This window comes from Raphanus sativus, chromosome 9, assembly GCF_000801105.2.
Source record: "Raphanus sativus cultivar WK10039 chromosome 9, ASM80110v3, whole genome shotgun sequence".
Lineage (NCBI taxonomy): Eukaryota > Viridiplantae > Streptophyta > Magnoliopsida > Brassicales > Brassicaceae > Raphanus > Raphanus sativus.
In genome coordinates, this window is record NC_079519.1 from 17,705,643 (window position 1) to 17,710,755 (window position 5,113).

A 5,113-nucleotide genomic window follows, 5' to 3' on the forward strand; every position below is an offset into this window, starting at 1 on the left:
AGCGTCTGTGCAGTTCTGCACTTCGAAAGACTCCAAAAAGGCACCAAAATCACCATATTTCTCCAAATCGTCCCTGAACCTGTAAATACTCTAAATAGACTCCAATACATAATAAATAGTATATAAAACACTTATATAACATGGGTAAAAATGGGTAAAATCCATGGTATATCATGAGTGCAATGTTCTTCAGGCACAGAAGCTTCCCCTTGAGCAACGCCGTGTAACCCACCTTCTCAGTCTGGAGGTGTTGCGCCGTAGTAAGCTATGGGGTAATTTATTTCTTCGCAACTTATAGGTATTTCCCTTTCCGTATAATTAATCACGGAATATCCTTCTTCTGAAGACGCAAGAGAAGAAAGCCCAGAAGATCCGATGATAGCTTTTAAAAAGGCCACGGATGCTATATCGGCAAGGAGGGGTTCGTCCAGCAGAAATGCTTCGGGCGATGGAGCCACGACCGCCGGGAATAGGGCAGGATGATAAGGAGGAGCAATGATTCCTCCCCATCTCGAGGCGGCAGGCCTAGGGAAGGTGTAAGCACGCGATCACAACGGCCGTCGCTGACCGGATACTCGTCCGGAGGATTGTCTGATGTGCTGGCTGATTTGAATGCAAACGTATTTGCACGGATGCATGCTCTTCCATTGGACAAGGACTCCTATGGTATTACCCAGCAAGTTCAGGGTGAACTTCTTCAGGTGAGGTACAAAAAAGACCCTATATTATGAATCCGTAGTTTATGAGGTTTGTTTTCCTACGCAGGTTCTCTCTCATTTGCATCACTTGAAGGACCGAATAGTGGAGGAGGGTTCGTCTATGAATCGAGATGAGGTTTCGGAACTATCCCGTCAGTTATCTGAAGAGAAGAGCAGGCGTGTCGCGAAGGAACTCGAGCTGAGGGACCTTCAAGCGAAGATCCGGGCCATCGAGGGTTCAGTAGAAATTGCTTCAGCCGAATCACTTCAATTGAGCCGAGAGAAGCAAGAGTTGGAGGAGACTATCGTTGAGCTTCGAACAGAGGCGGAGACTTCGATAAACATGACGACTATGGCCGTGAAGGGTGCGAGGATCGTCGCCCGTTGGGAAGTAATGAGAGAATGGCTCAAAGGACAGGCCCACAAATGGAACTTGTTGGGGAAAATATCCATATAGGTCCTCGACTTCCGGACCCTTGCTCAAGAAGAAACCAGGAACCGACCCCTGCCTTAGGTCCGACCCCCTTGATCGGACCGACCCTTGAAGCAAAATAGAAGTTTTCCGCCTAAGGGGAAACTTCCATTTTCCGATTATGGAAGAGTTCTATTACTTGAAGCCGACATCTACAACTATAAAAGGGGAGCCCAAACCCTAGATAAGGGATCGATTATTCGAGACTTAGAGATTAGAGTTTAGGCGACTAGAACTAGGGTTCATACACCACCAAAACGTTGTAGTCCCGATCAATAACTCAATAACATCTCTTTGCTCTCGATATACAACTCTGTTATACAAATTCTCTAGTGTTCCGTAGTACTAAAACGATCATACACAAAAATACCCAAACAGTTTGGGACTGACGATGACACTAGAGGACGATACTAACCAAGCAGAGATGACTCCGAGAGAGATCGAGCTCCTCAACAAGCTCGAGTTTCTTCAGAGTCAGGTTACCGATCTTCACAAAGCTCGGGAGACAACACCCGGAGGTCCGAACTTATCCTTGAAGTTCAAACCCTAAAAGACCAACTTGGAGAACACTCCAAGCAACTACAACAGAGCGCCGAGAAGCTAGACGCCATGGAAGCGGAGAATCTTGTCCTCCGACAACAGAATCATACCCTCGGTGAAACTAGCAACAAGCGGAAGCGGTTCCGGACTAGGGTTCGACCCATGGCTTTGCTCTACACTCCACGCGATGGTGAAGAAGCACCTCGTCGACCCGTCTCCGCTGACAACGAAACCGAAGGCCGAGAAGCTGCGAAGGATGGGACCCGAGTGCAAGTGGATAGCGATTTCAATGCGGAAGAGGAAGAGTACTCACCTGATGATCCCGGGATCTCTGATCCAGCTCTAGCAGCCTACTTAGAAAGGGTGGTCTCCGAAAGGTTCGGCACCATTCAATCTATGGTAGAAAGGCTCCCAGGGGTAGCTCCTCCTATTCGAAGGAGTAATTAGAGGTCCTACTCCGATAAATCTTTCATGGAAGAGATCGCTTCGGTGGAGATACCACAAAAGTTCTCTTTCCTGAGCATAAAGATGTATGAAGGTACTGGGGATCCTGACAATCATATCGCTCAGTACAAGAAACGCATGCTAGCAGTAGCAATCCCTCGGACGCACGGGAAGCTACCCTGTGCAAGGGATTCAGATCAACCTTGACCGGCCCTGCTCTCCAGTGGTATATCAACCTGCCTACCAAGTCCATCAAATCCTTTGCAGCCCTTAGCGATACGTTCGTAGAGCAATTCACCAGCAGTCGCGACCTAGAGAAAAATTCGGATGATCTCTATGAAATCCTCCAACATAGGAATGAGCCCCTTCGTTCCTACATTGTGGGAACCGAAATTCGCACTGTCGATTTTAAGTAAGTAAATCGAAGGAAAATTAAGTAAACCTAGCTTTCCCTGAAGGCTCGGATTCTCTGCGATAACCAAACGAAAATGATAAAACAAAGCAACGTAGCGGAAAGATTGCACTAAGGCGTTTTATTAAATAGATGGTACAATATTCTCCCGAAAAAAGGGGAGTAGAGAAACGCTGAAACAAAAAAGCGACGGAAATAAAGGAGGCAAAGCGTTATAAGCTTTGCTCCGCTAGTCTAACCTCCTAAGTCCTAAGCTAGCAGGAATTCTCTAAGTCCCTAAGTTTCGGATTTGCTCTCTCTCTAGGATTTTCGCCCTGCCTTCCTTCCTCTCCCCAAGCTCCTTTATATACTCCTTTTTATGACGGTCTATTCTTCTTCTGGGCGCAGGGCGGGCTTCTTTCCATTTTCGTCGGCCTCCGCGTTTTTTAGGAAACTTGACATTTATCCATCCGACGATTTAACATTTATCTTGTTATGTAAAGATAAGCGTAAATCGTCATATCCATCTCAGATAATCGTAGACTGACTGTTCGATCGCGTTTGGTCCCTTTCGGACCGTCTTTAGGACTTCCGTTGTTTTCTACGATGTCTTTAGAAGTTCCTCGTTCATTCGTAGAGTTGAGATGAATGGCGTTTTAAGATGACCATCGCTGTTTCGTACGAAGAATCTAAGATCTTCCTTCCCGTCAATGTCTTACGAGTTTTCCGAAATGTTTCCGATGGTTTCGCGAAGACTTAGGAAAGACTCGAAGTACAGATTTCTGATTGCCGGGAACTAGGACTCGTGTACCGAAGATCATCGACCGAAGACCCGAGCCAGCACGGGACTAGCCGCCCGGCGGCCACGGCCAGCACGGGCGCTAGCCGCCGGCGGCCAGCACGGCCAGCACGGGGCTAGCCGCCCGGCGGCCACGGCCGGCACTTAGAGATTAGAGTTTAGGCGACTAGAACTAGGGTTCATACACCACCAAAACGTTGTAGTCCCGATCAATAACTCAATAACATCTCTTTGCTCTCGATATACAACTCTGTTATACAAATTCTCTTAGTGTTCCGTAGTACTAAAACGATCATACACAAAAATACCCAAACAGTTTGGGACTGACGATGACACTAGAGGACGATACTAACCAAGCAGAGATGACTCCGAGAGAGATCGAGCTCCTCAACAAGCTCGAGTTTCTTCAGAGTCAGGTTACCGATCTTCACAAAGCTCGGGAGACAACACCCGGAGGTCCGAACTTATCCTTGAAGTTCAAACCCTAAAAGACCAACTTGAGAACACTCCAAGCAACTACAACAGAGCGCCGAGAAGCTAGACGCCATGGAAGCGGAGAATCTTGTCCTCCGACAACAGAATCATACCCTCGGTGAAACTAGCAACAAGCGGAAGCGGTTCCGGACTAGGGTTCGACCCATGGCTTTGCTCTACACTCCACGCGATGGTGAAGAAGCACCTCGTCGACCCGTCTCCGCTGACAACGAAACCGAAGGCCGAGAAGAGCTGCGAAGGATGGGACCCGAGTGCAAGTGGATAGCGATTTCAATGCGGAAGAGAAAGAGTACTCACCTGATGATCCCGGGATCTCTGATCCAGCTCTAGCAGCCTACTTAGAAAGGGTGGTCTCCGAAAGGTTCGGCACCATTCAATCTATGGTAGAAAGGCTCCCAGGGGTAGCTCCTCCTATTCGAAGGAGTAATTAGAGGTCCTACTCCGATAAACCTTTCATGGAAGAGATCGCTTCGGTGGAGATACCACAAAAGTTCTCTTTCCTGAGCATAAAGATGTATGAAGGTATTGGGGATCCTGACAATCATATCGCTCAGTACAAGAAACGCATGCTAGCAGTAGCAATCCCTCGGGACGCACGGGAAGCTACCCTGTGCAAGGGATTCAGATCAACCTTGACCGGCCCTGCTCTCCAGTGGTATATCAACCTGCCTACCAAGTCCATCAAATCCTTTGCAGCCCTTAGCGATACGTTCGTAGAGCAATTCACCAGCAGTCGCGACCTAGAGAAAAATTCGGATGATCTCTATGAAATCCTCCAACATAGGAATGAGCCCCTTCGTTCCTACTGTGGGAACCGAAATTCGCACTGTCGATTTTTAAGTAAGTAAATCGAAGGAAAATTAAGTAAACCTAGCTTTCCCTGAAGGCTCGGATTCTCTGCGATAACCAAACGAAAATGATAAAACAAAGCAACGTAGCGGAAAGATTGCACTAAGGCGTTTTTATTAAATAGATGGTACAATATTTCTCCCGAAAAAAGGGGAGTAGAGAAACGCTGAAACAAAAAGCGACGGAAATAAAGGAGGCAAAGCGTTATAAGCTTTGCTCCGCTAGTCTAACCTCCTAAGTCCTAAGCTAGCAGGAATTCTCTAAGTCCCTAAGTTTCGGATTTGCTCTCTCTCTAGGATTTTCGCCCTGCCTTCCTTCCTCTCCCCAAGCTCCTTTATATACTCCTTTTTATGACGGTCTATTCTTCTTCTGGGCCGCAGGGCGGGCTTCTTTCCATTTTCGTCGGCCTCCGCGTTTTTTAGGAA